This window comes from Megalops cyprinoides, chromosome 17 (genome assembly GCF_013368585.1).
Source record: "Megalops cyprinoides isolate fMegCyp1 chromosome 17, fMegCyp1.pri, whole genome shotgun sequence".
Taxonomy (NCBI): domain Eukaryota; kingdom Metazoa; phylum Chordata; class Actinopteri; order Elopiformes; family Megalopidae; genus Megalops; species Megalops cyprinoides.
In genome coordinates, this window is record NC_050599.1 from 9,350,212 (window position 1) to 9,363,637 (window position 13,426).

Genomic DNA, 13,426 nt, shown 5'->3' on the forward strand with positions numbered 1-13,426 from the left:
AACCCAGTGACCTTGGCAGCTGGAACGAGGAGAACAAAACCCCTTTACCTCATGGATTGGCTATTTAGCAACCTATTCCCATTGTGCTAGAGAGAGGAATTAACACAAAGACAGAGGTGGAGAGGCCTGAGAGAGACAACTTTTGGCCTTGGAAGGGCTCTCGCTACACCAGGAGTTTGTGACAGAATAGTCCCACATAGCAGCCTGACCTCATACTGCTGCATTCTGCCGGCATTTTGGGGGCTACAGTTCGGTCACTTTTGCTGCTGAAACCACAAATGGAAATTTAAAAAAAACAAAGCACATGTGGAATTCTGGCCAGTCCTCTGAAGTGAAGCACAGTTCAGCCGCAGGTACACTTTGAATGAAAACACAAAATGTGGTTGTCTTTTTTCTCCCTGAGTGCTATCATGCTGTGTCGTTGTTTCCCTATGCAGTGATGTTTCAGTTTTTTTGTTTAGCATTGGAATATGATCTGAAACAAAATGACGTGTAGCTTCTTTTACCACTTAGGACCCACGCTTAAAATAAATTATGTCATCTTCAGAGCTCTTCCTTAAAATTAGACTGTGGGGCATTACAGTAATAGGCATTGTGAGGGTGTGCTCATTGTATTCTGGTGCATGCTGGCTTAGGTATATGTAAATTGGAGAAATGTTCATGCCTTTGATATGTGGATGACATAATTATAAATTATTTCTCTTTTACCGGGTTATACAAACCAGAGGTGAATTCAGACCTTTTATATAGCTATTATTGACAAAAAACTAAGCACATGGTTGCATTTATCTTTTCTCTTGTCATGTCTCAAATATATTAAGTCATATGTTTGATTGCGGAGTTTGATCCCTTTTTTCCCCATTTTTTATAATCCCAAATGTGTATTCCAGATGTCAATATGCATAAAATTTCAAAGCATTTATTTATTTTAACGTATTTTAAATATTTTAAATCCTTGCTGTACTGTGTGTGTGTCATATATGTGCAGTATATATAGTCATTATTGTTTACTGGAGAAAGTAGTATAAAGTTCCATTGTGAATAATGTGTTCCAGCCTTCAGTAGAAGAAAGTGCGGTGTGTTTCAGGATTAAAGGTCTCTACTGACTTTTGGTTATGTAGGTAATCACTTGCTCACATTCACTGATTTACAGTTTTTTTTTATTTATTTTATGTATAACCCATTCAGAAAACTGTATTTATGCCAGAGTAGTTCAGGTAGGGATTTGAGACTTGATCTTATGCCTCACATGGATTTTGAACCTCCCAGCATCTAGTTGCAAACCAGGGGGCCCTGAGCTACCTAACAGTGCTGACCGGACATGCATTTGTGTTTCATGACATTATTTGTTGTGCAAAGAACCTTTATCCAGAGTGACATATCCATTTGTACTGGTTGCTGGATATTTACTGAAGCAGTTCATTACCTTGCTCAAAGGTCCAAGAGCAAGATCTTTACCTGGAAGGCCTTCTGGTTTCAAGTCCCGTTTCCTAAACACCCCACCTCATCGCTGCCTGCCCCATTTCACATTTCAGCTGTGTTGACAAATAAACTCTGTGAGTTCTCCGTGGCTTTTGATCTCAGGGCTGTGTCAGATTTAAACCGCGTGGAATGTTTACCTCCCTTCATGCATGGGAGACTTCCTGGCTCAGAGGGAATGTGGAAGAATGTGAAAGCGATATTGAAATCGCTGAAAAAGGGCCAGCAAATATATGCATTTCCTCTTGCTTGACGGTTCACTCTGCGCGCTGTCAATCATTACTGCATCTAAATCCACCCCTTCCTCTCAGCCGGCTTTTGTCCGGCAGGTTTCGTTTTTAGTGTTTCTCCCACAGCGAGGAAGCAGATCGCCCTTTTTTCTAAAACACAATGGAAACAGTGGTTGGCTAAGCCTGAGTATTGGAGAAATGGCACTGTTTGATTCTGAGGTCTTGGTCTTAGTCATGTGGAAGTTTGAGCCGTCAGGTTCGTGGAACAGTTTGAAACGTGTAAAGGTCTGAAACGTGGAAAGGTTTTGAAATGTGGAAAGGTTTTGAAACGTGGAAATGTTTGAAACTGATTCAAAATGCAAATCCCTGCCTCTGCCTCACCAGCAGGCCACAGGTGCATCATAGGTCAAGCTGATTATTGCGTGGAACCAAGTGCACTGAAACCAATGTAAAAAGCACTGTAAAGCCTTTTCTTGCAGCTTCCAAAGCAGCTTTAGTATCAGAAAATATGCACATTAGGCAGGGTGCTCACAGATGGTGAAGTTAGCATAAATACTTCAGATCGTGCTCTCCTCTCTTCACTTTCCTCCGCTCTGACCTTTATGTATGTATGTATGTCTTTATGTATGCATGTCTGAAGCAACACTAACAATTTATTTAATTTGTTCTTTGTTTTTTATCTCAGTTTGGTCACCCCACACCTTTCCAGTCCTCGTTTCCTTTCTTTATACTGTTGAATTTTCCTTTTTTAAGACCTCTTCTCTTAAAGCCTCTGAATCTTACAATGACTCATGCTTTTTCCTTTCATTGGCTCCATACACTTGCAACTTTGGAGTCAGATACAATTTTAACTCACCGCTGCACTGTGTTGGTGCACACATGTGTACAGAATTGAATATGCCGCTTGTCTTTAGTAACACCTTATTTACCCCAGAAAACAGTGGTCATGAGAGTGGTGCTGTATGATAGACTTGCACAGCATCACTGTGACCAGAAGTGTAGAAATCTATTAGAACCCTTGTCTCTTTACACACCCATGTCAAACTGTGATTGGACACCATCCCTGCCAGTAATCTTCAGGAGAATGTATGCTGATCCTCATTCTTTTGGCATTCATTGTAGGTGCCAAAGCTTGGTGGAAATTATTTTTCTGATGTCGTACTATTGCTCTCTTCAGTACTCTGCATTTTCCATTGCATGGAGTAGTACTGCATTGTTCAAATGGGTACTTTGGAGAAATGGAAACTTTGACCAGAATTTGACCTGTTTTAGGACTTCCACCTCTTTGATTCTGATGTCTATGTTGTACACCTACAGTATCCCCTGTTTTTAAGCTCCTCTGCCCACTCATCTTCCCCAAATGGATCATTCCCCTGCTCACTTCCAGTTTCTTTTCTCATTAGCCCTCATTCATTTAAGGCTCATTCATTTCTGCTGTCCGACTGACTTTCCTTAAAGTCTTCAAAAAACTTCTTCCTCAAGAAAAAAAAAAACTTGAATCTTGAAACCTCAAATCTTTCAGATAACCATCCTGTCTCTTTGCAGCCATCCACCTCAAAAAAAAAACTTTAAACAAGTTGTCCGTTGCTAGCTCTCTGCAGTTCTGTCTCTTGATCCTTTCCGATCTCGACATCCTTCCTCTTGCTCTAAGGAGCTGCCCCATCTGTGAAAACTGACTGTCTGCTTTCTGATCCCCCAGCTTCTCTGTCCTCTTTTTCACATCCACCTTTATTTCTCAGCCTCTTTTAATAGAATACTAAACTGTTTCTACTCTGGGTAGTTGCTGATGTACATTGGTGATCCATTCAGTGAAAATACGACATAAAGCTAAACGATGTAAATTGGATGGTTTTCCAGTGGTCTAACCCGTGGATTTATTAAACATTTTTATAAAGAGCAAACACAATTATTTTTTATGTTATTGCTGTATTTGCCATACTGTTGCATTTGAATTCAAGTGTGAGCCATATTTATGTGCAAATATTGATAAAGTCAAGGGGTCAGTGTGATCATTGGGAGTTATGTTCCCTTGTAAACTTTTCTGGACACCTTAACAGGAAAGTCATGTAGTTAATTAGTAAAGCCAAGTTTTAAACAAATCAGGTTAGAAATAACAGAAATTAAGATTTGACAGGTAAAACGTAATCAATGTAGCAAATCTGATGTAAGTGTTTTTTACGGCATTGCAGACAGTTTCAACTTTAATATATTGCGCCAATGGGAAACGAAAGCATACCAAGAGGCCTATTCAACAAAAAGAAAATTAGTTATGGCTGTAAAATTTCACCGTAGGGGGTTAAGCTGCTTGTCAGTCGAATTCTGGCAAAAACGTGCACCATGTAGCATGTGCTGTGATTGACTGCCTTCTCTGTATAGTGTGTTTCAGCCGTGGCTTACTTTCAGAGAATTTCACCAGAGTCTGGAGAGATTGCAAAGTCACGCTGGTAGTTCTTGAGACCCCCTGTTGCTATGTTTATTCATCCGTGGCATTTTATATTTATGCCCATGTTGCGTTGGTATCTAAGATGATCTGCCACTTCATGGGCTTCAGTTTACAGAACACACCGCAAAGATCTGCCAACACTCACTTACATTATGTGCATGCCTCAGTCTAATAATCTGTGTCCACTGTCAGCCCACCCGTATAATACAAAGATCAGTGGATCTACATAGTTCCTGCCCTGAAATAATGCCTATGCCTGTCCGTGTGTCCCTCTAGAGTGCGGCCATTTCATAGCCACTGTACAGTATATAAGTACCTAGTTGATGGCATTTACAGTTTAAAATGGAGAATTTAGCTATTGTGCTTTGAATATTTAAATCAAAGGGAAGGGGGGGGGGGGTATGTGTATGGTTCAATTGAACAACCCACTGTATAGATAGGTAATAGTGTATGTAAAATGTAAGCCATACAAGGCACACTGGGTAAGAGTGGCTGGTAAGGCAGTAATCAGAAATAAAGACGACTGCATTATTGTTGGTTTTGTGCATCACTACATTGATTGTGTAGAGGCATACAGTGAGACCATTCTAATTTGTGAAAAAAAAATGCATTAAAACTTGAGAGCTGTCCATACAACCATGAAATAAGCAAATCTCTGCTGTATCAGATATACACAGATGAGGACAAAGTGTGCCAAAATGGTATCACCAGAATTAAACTAAGCTGTGGCTACCTTCTTGTATCATGGTATAGGTAAGAATTTATTTTGTCATATATTTTGTTATTTTAAGTGTCACAGTATTCAAAAGACTAATTTCAGGAATTTTATACAGACTAAAGACTTACTATGTGTGTAGTGTAGCTTTTGTCTTCCAAATAAGGCTGTAAGGGTTTGGTTCATGTCTGGACTTGGCATTAGGGTTGGAGTGTGCATCCTGTCCAATGTTCTGTAATATTTCTTTTTGAATAAAGGAAATAGGTCCAACTAGGGTCCGCAATCCACCACTAATCCCACCATCTCCTTCAGAATTATATTTGCTGTGATGCAGGTGAAAGGCTCCTTTGTTAATTATGGAAAATGAATATGAACTGTAGCTACGTTACATGCCCACCATCATGTTAGCAGTTCTCAGTTGCTGAGATGCCTCTTGCTCCTTCAGTACGCTGACCCAGAGAGAATCCGTCCGCACCCCGCGGATAGTAATTACCGGGTGGAGGCAGGTCCAATCCGAAAAGATTCACCTGCAGCGAAAATGGCCCTCCTCCTGCTCCTTCATTTTGAAGAAAGGAAAGCGCCCCTCCGGTGGTGTCAGTGGAAATGCAAAGAAAGGCGTCTTGCTGACTCTTAGTTTGGCAGCACTAGCAGGTAGGAGTACTGGGAGAAATGACATGGCTTCCTTCGTGGGCCGGCAGATGTGAGCTGTTGACTCATAGCCTGCGTGTCATCTCAAGCCTTGGGATATGTCATCAACCCACCAGCTGATACACTGATACATTGATCCATGATCCTTTCGCCACTGTGTAACCTAAACTAGAAAACTGGCAATATACAAGACATTTTTATATTCAGGTAGTACCATAGTAACTCAAGCGCTGAGTGGGCGCATTGCTCAGTCTTCAAAGAACATCCAGTGTGGACCAGATTGTGGTGATCTACTCTAAACAATGAAATGTTACAGCACTAAGATATTCAAGTCAGTGGGTCCCTTGTTTGTCATAGCTGCTATTACTTTACCTACTACCTGTAAGTATTAACTCTTGTTCTTTTTGGAAAGGTGTATTTGATGTTTTACATACAGTACAGAGATTGGTTTGTATAAAGTGTTCTTCCCCTTTTAGAGACAGTGATGTCATCGAAAACATGTAGGCATATTTATGAAAAGAGGAACTGTATGTGCGGTGCCATAGAAACATGTCCATTGTTTAAATGTCTTTAAATTGCTTCATGAATTCCAGATTTTTACAGAATCTCAAGCAAAAATCCCAATATTTTCAAATGAACTTGGCATAACACAATGACACATTTGAGAGACTGCCCAAGCTGAGGAATTCATATAAAATATGATAAGAAAACAGTATCTTTGGCAGTAGTTTGTGGCGTCTGCTGTATCATTCTGTCATTATTGTAAAGATGGTCACACTTTATTTTTTGCGGCCTGTTTATATGATACTGTTAGAAAACAATTCATAAATATGTTATTACTCATTAAATACTGTGTGTAAATAATTTTACAAAAACAGTAATTCTACACATTTACTGTCTGCTCAAAATTGCTCCTGCTTTAAAAAATAAATTGTACATAAGTAACATAACATGTAATAATTCATCATCTGTTTTCTAACAGTATAAGTAGGCCCTTAGAATAAAGTGTGACCATAAAGACTGTGCTGTCAGTCTTTATGAAACAATTCTGCAGTTGAAACTTTGAAGTAATAATTTCTTTTTGGTGGGAAACATCTATTCTTTGGTTTTGCTGGCATTGTTTCAAGCTAAACAATCATAAATAATTAACAATTTCCATGTGGGATAGAGGGCTGTGCTTCAAACCCTCTGTGTCCAACATTTCCATTCCATCTAGTATTGATGCTTTGATAATATCCACATTAAACAAGTTAAAAAAAGACATCGCTGGCACTGGAAAATATGCAAACATGACATGCGCGGATATTTGGGAGACTGCCCATGGGTGTTTTATATGTGAATCTCACAGGATGTGAAGGCACTGTAATCCAAGCAGAGTGCGCTGTCCTGAAATGACCCCGGGATCCAAAGGCTTTATTTATTTCTTATGGTGCAAACAAGACAAAAGAGCCTGGTTAATTTCTGCCCAAGGGTCGTTCCCACTGAATCCAGGCTTGGATTCTCAATCTTACGCTCACAAGGAATGGGAGTGAAAGAATGTTTCTTGTGGTTTATCTTATCAGGCAAGAGAGTGGAAGTGCAGCTTTGGGACTTTAGTTGCTTCGGTTTTGTACACTCGGCTAGATTTAAGGTTTTTGAAGAGTTCTTTTTAAGAAGCTAAGCTATTAGCTAAGAAGCTAATAAAGATATTGAGACAAAGAATGGGGTGTAATTTATGCCACCTCTTAGACAGTGTATGTTGTGGAAAAGCTACTTGTTTGTTTAATGTCAGTGTACTGATGTGTACAGTGTAAACCGATGTACTGTAAAGTAAACAGTAATATCAAATATGTACAGTGCAGTGAAGCAATGAAATTTAGTGGCTTCTGACAACAGTCCAGGTTTGAGAAATACTGCTGATTAATTCATGGTTTAGAAGCAGCTTTTGGTTTTGACACAGTTTACAGCAGAGAAAGAGAATGCGTCAAAAGAGAGAGAGAGAGAGAGAGAAAGGAGCCATTTGTGTTGTCATTCTGTGACCATGCTTTTAGTAATTCCAAGGGCTGGTCTTAGCAATTGCATCAGGATGTTCTAGCTACAAATTTGTAGTGCTTGGAAGAGTTCATCAGAGCATTTTTACTGAAATCTCAGCCCGCAGAATGAAGATGCAGTCATCCAGTTTGTACACTCTTCACAATGCCTTCTGGTATGTTGCGCCACACATGAACAATTATGCCCCACATTGAGTCATGTGGATCCCAACTGCCCAGGAAATCAGCTAATTTTCACTCATGGGAGCCACATGGTTTCTGTATGAAACAATCTCTCCGCCCTTTTAAAGAAGTAATGAAAGTGATTGATGAAATGAACAGTGGAGAGGAGTCATTTAGAACCATTTTGAGAGAGAGAGAGACTGCCTTTTGTGGACGTCAGTGTGACCTGTATTGTTGCGTTGCGATTGTGATCTGTTTGTGTACGCAGAGCGAACCGCTCTGTCCATCCTTGCTCCTTGGCCGTTAAATTGAGTGGAGTTCAACAAGGGCTGGAAGAGTGCCGCACTGCTGTTTCTGTTGGGTTATCTCCATACACTCTGGCTAACCCTCGTCTGCATTGTCGACCAAGGGAGAGTGGAGCTGTTTGAAAATGCATTACACCCCTTGGCAGTTTACTGACCTCAAGAATGTAATTCATACCAGAGAAGAGTAGTACGACCAGACTCTGATTTCCTCGAAAGTGTACAAATGACTTGTCACCTATTTTTGTTTTGTTTTTTTACTTTTTTTTACCTTTTACCATTTCTCTTGTGGTATGTCTGTTTAGTGTCTGGGTGCTTAATGCACTTCTAAATATAAATGCGGCAGTTTTAAATATTTATGAATATCACTGACAAATAATGATTCTGAATTCATCATTAGATTAAGTTTTCATTGCAGTGTATTGGGAATCCTTTGCAATGCAGTATGTGCTTTATGCATATTTATGTGCAGTTAGTATGTCATAATAATTGGAGTAAGATGGGGCATACTTTTGCAGGTCCTGTTCAGCTTCTCTATTCCATACCTTTCTATTCCATAGCTTTTATTCCATATTTATTCCATATTTCCATATCCCGTATTTTTCGGTTGAGTTTGCAGTGTGACATTTGGTGTGTCTGTATGCTTCGGTGTTTAATATTGTTTTTCTGAACTCAAAATGAATGCGGACGGAGTGTGACGAGAAGGGCTCAGACAAAACGTCGTTACGGCCGATGAGGTGTGGATGTGAGAGCGCCGCGTTTTAGCGCAGAGCTGAGCGCTGCGGCTCGGTCCCGTGAGTTTAAACCACGGAGGGGACTGTACCGGAGAACAAGGGGGACACACAAGGGCTCCAGTGTTTTTCTGCCTGAGCGTCGGAGTGCAGGAATGAGAGTAATCATAGACAGCTGCAGCTCATGGGAGGGGATATAAGGTCATGGCGTGACATGTGCTAAAGTAAACTTGGCGCCTTTCCAGGGCCATCATAGCTCTGGCAGCCTCTCTGGATCCTCTCCATTGTTTAAAACTCAACTTTGTTCTCTGCCTTGTGTGCCATTCCTTCATTTTTTTTTTTAAACACAACAACAACGGGTGACGTTACCGCTTTTCCACTTTTTGGGCATCGGTGCACTCACAAAAAAAGCCGAGGAGCTCCCGGGCGCTCTCGGGCCCTGCGATCGGCCCTGCTGTTTTAAATAGCCGACGCATAACTTTGAACACTCCATAAATCTCAGCGAAAATTTCCTCCCCTTAATCCAGTTCCTCTTTGCGATTCCAACCCAACGCTTTAATGAGTGTTGAACCGCAAATAACAAAGCCAAAAAATCCGGTAACTATTATTGAATGCTTTTGCCTCACTTGGCTACTGTAATTCTTTGTGTAATGCTTTTCCCCCTTTTTGCACCCCCTAACTTGGAATCGCCAATTGCATATTAGGCTCATCTCAGTGCAACAATCTCAGGATCGTGCAGGAGTTCTGGGGTTAGCAAATGCAGCGAAGTAAATTCTGATTGGACGACAGGCACGTCTCAACTTGTGTCATCTGAGTGGCTCATGGCTGCCTCACGACTCTCAGGGTGCCCAAGAACAGAGCGATGAGGTAAAACCTGCCATCCCAACCCCATCAGAACGAAGCCAGTTTGAACCACATCTGTGGGCTTCCAGCAATGGTTGGTTAATGACACAACTGGGGTTGAACCTGGGCCATAGGGCTCTGCCTGTGCTCCGAGCAAGTGCTTTAGATCACTGAGCCACTCGGGACCTCCTGTCTCTCTCATCCATAGTCTTGTCCCCTTTGACCTTTGAAATGCAGTAGTCGCATTTCTGTTAGGCCTCGTGTGCCATATTCACATTTGTGTAAAGGTAAAAGCTTGGGTTTATTTTTAATTTGTTTTTTTCCTATCATTGTTCTCCAAAGACCCCTGAACATATGCGATGGTTTCTTGTGTTGAATATGTCTTTGTCGGTTCTCCTGACAGGCTGTTTATTATGCTAACGTGAGCCTTTTCCTCCCGCGCCCCAGCGGCAGAGACAGGCAGTTTTGAACAATGGAAAAAAAAGGATGCATTAATTAACTTAATTAAGGAACCGTACAAGGGCAAAAAACAAAGACCCACTTTGGGTCATTGTTTTGACCCAAAAAAGGGGCTAAAATGCATGCATTAGTTAGCATCCTCAAAATGCATGCTTGAAGTGGTGAAAGGTTTTTTAATGCTGTAAGTCCATAGTAGTGATACGGGTTATGTTTGGCAGGTAAGCTAACATGCAGGTGGTCTTCACTTGTTGTACATCAGTGTTGTTTCCACTGATGTGTACATGTGGACTGTATACATGTGCCTGCTCTCTGACTGCTTCATTCGAAGAAACGAAGCACTCTTCTGCCCTGCAACAAAACACAGGAAGTACCACTGCGTTACGCTGTGTCTGTGTGATGCATGAGCTAAAAATACGGTTTGTCCTCAAGACATTATGACACGTTTTTTAAGATCTGTGCCAAAGTTTTTGTGTACTTTGTGTACTTTATGCTTTCACACCAGTGGTGCTATTGTGGCCAGTTGGAGCCATAGCTGACCAAATGATTTCTCAGCAGAAGCCAACAATAAATACGGAAGTAAATAATTTATTAAACAAATGCTTATTTCCCCGTGTATGTAATTATTTTACTCTGTGTCTTAAAACATTTTTTCATAGTTGCCCTACAGCATGCATTTATTCCGAAAGGTGAACATTATTTGGATTAATTGTGAATAATGTCAGCCTTAATCGTGCTTATTGAATGGCAGTGAAATTTATGGGAGACTGTGGTGTAGCGTCATGGCGCTGATTACAAAAAAGCAACAAAAAATAAAAAAGACGCGGGGGGGTGGGGTGGGGTGGAAACAGTCCCTGCTCCCTCTGTTATTTTTAGCCAGCGGCTTTTGTCTCGCTTTCCCCGAAGAAACTGAAATCTTGACAAGCGAGGTTTGATTCAGCGATAAGACAAGAGAGGAAAGACGGTGTTTTAAGCTCCTGGGCGATCACATTGTGTCACAGACAGCTAAATGCAGCACAGGTAAGGCCTCCTTTGTTTCCAAGCGAAGCAATATCAGATACAGGTCGCAGATGCAAGACAGCCCTCGTCTCCCCACGGAAAAAAACTGAGCGATTACTATCACAGTACGGGAGTGTACTTACTCTTCTTTTTGTATAGTTTGTTCACAGAGAAGTGCACCGTGCAGTCAGCTGTAGTTATCCACTTGGAGAGTCGTTGTCACATGGACAAGAAAAACTGTAATAAATAGTTTCAAAATTCTGTAAACTGTAGAGAAAAAATGTTACATTTTGGTGTTTACTATTGACACACACTTGCTAATAAATGGATATTACCTGTAAATACTTCTACAATTTTGGATTTAAATACTTCTAGAATTTTGGATATAATAACCAGCGACTGTTTATTATAATTATCACTGTTTAGCAGATACAAAATGATATGAAATCAGGATGCCTTTCGGTCGTAGGAACGTTGTGTCTGTTGTCCTGAAAGCCCCTGACAGCCCCTGCAGACATTAATTTTAGGGGCCTTTAGAACTTGTGCATAATGCTCATTTCGGTTTGTCTATGCTAGACAATGCTGTATGAGTCTAATAGAGTTGAAGGATAATGATGTCTCTGTCATTGTTTGGGAAAAACGTGCCTATTTAGACTAAATATAGAAATCATACCTCATACTTTTTAAAGAGATTTGAAAGAATGACTCCCTGCCCCCCCTCCCCCCCATGAATAATGAACATCCGTGATATTTAGTGCCGTGTGAAAGTATAATCCAGTGCTGGCTGTATATCACTGAGGCACTAATCATCAACATCTCTCTCTCTCCCTTTCCCTCTCTTTCTGTCACTCACACGCGCACACACACACACACACACACTCTCTCTCTCCCTCACTGTCACACTCTGAGTCTCTGGTAGTTAGAGCCTCCGTTACGCTGCGGATAAAAGATGGATTTTTACCAGGGCCCGATTTCCAAGTGACCCACTTTTCACTAAGCTGGGAGGAAAGCAAATATACAGCAAGCTGCATTCACACACTGCATTTGGAATTGCAGCCTTGGACAGCCTTTCGATGCCCAGCAGAAGGCAACACACTTCGAGGAACACACAGGAATAGCAAGAGTTTAAAGCTTGTATTGATGTCGTACAGAGAGGCAAATTTTGTGAAGTGGTGACAGGGTTGTAGAGATGGTGTACATGTGATCCTCACTGTTACTTTGGAAAAGATACCCTTTACTTTGAAAAGCACAGCATATTGTCCAAAAGTTCACTAATACATATGAATATGTATATGGGGGCGTTTTTATTTTTATGAATCCCAAAAATTGGTATTTCAGTAAGATTAACTCCCTTGTTTAATTGGACTTTGACTGCATGTACTGCAAAAAGACATATCAGCAAAATAAGGTCTGTTTATTATATTACATGTGTCCTTTGTGTGTTTCAGATGGAATGTAATTAAGTGCTTTTAGTGTTACTGTGACAGTCCTCCTCATATTCCTTCATGTGAGTTAGGGCAGAGTGACATAATGACATAATCCAAAGGTGATTGTGGGATAGAGTTGTATGTGGTCCTCACTTCGCCTGCAAGGTATTTCTTTGACTTGTGATTGATTTGTCTGCTCGTGATTGATTGTGCTGTGATTGATCACATACTGAGGGTAGAAGTCTGTCCAATGTCCCTATATGGAAATGCTCAATAACAATAATGTATAACAGCATTTCCCAAACCTCTCCTGGAGGACCACTTGTCCTGCATGTTTTAGATCTCTCCCTGCTCCAACACATCTATTTCAAATGATCAACTCGTTATGAACTCCTGAAGCTGCTTAATAACAAACTGATCATTTAAATCAACTGTGTTGGAGCAGGGAGAGGTCTAAAACATGCAGGACAAGTGGTCCTCCAGGAGACATTTAGGAAACACTGATGTATAGCATTTATAAAACACCTTTCACAGATTGTAAAGTGCTTTACAGTGAGAGAAATGTGACTAAGCTCAATGACCACAAATGTGCATAGGCTATGTTACCTGTACAGGTATGTTGGCCATGACCCAGGGAACTGATATATCCACTTTAAAAGCACACCTGTTTAGGATGTGCACTTTCTCATGAAGGACTCATAGGACCACTGGGGCGGCAGTATAGCATAGTGGTTAAGGAGCAGAACTCTTCTTCAGTTTCCTGCTAGGTCGCTGCTGTAGTACCATTGTGCAAGGTACTTAACCCACAACTGCCTCAGTAAATATCCAGCTGTGTAAATAGATAACACTGTAAAAAACTGTAACCGATGTAAGTCCCTCTGAATAAACTCGTCTGCTAAAAGCCAATAATGTAATGTAATCACCAAGACACTTACGCTTTGTCAAGATGAAAGCAGTGATG

The 13,426-nt window shown here is 40.8% G+C and overlaps 1 protein-coding gene across 5 annotated transcripts in view; it reads left to right on the forward strand.

The window, feature by feature from the left end:
• LOC118791804 (DNA (cytosine-5)-methyltransferase 3A) overlaps positions 1–13,426 on the forward strand; it is a 158,733-nt gene that overhangs the window by 79,640 nt on the left and 65,667 nt on the right. The window lies entirely within an intron of this gene.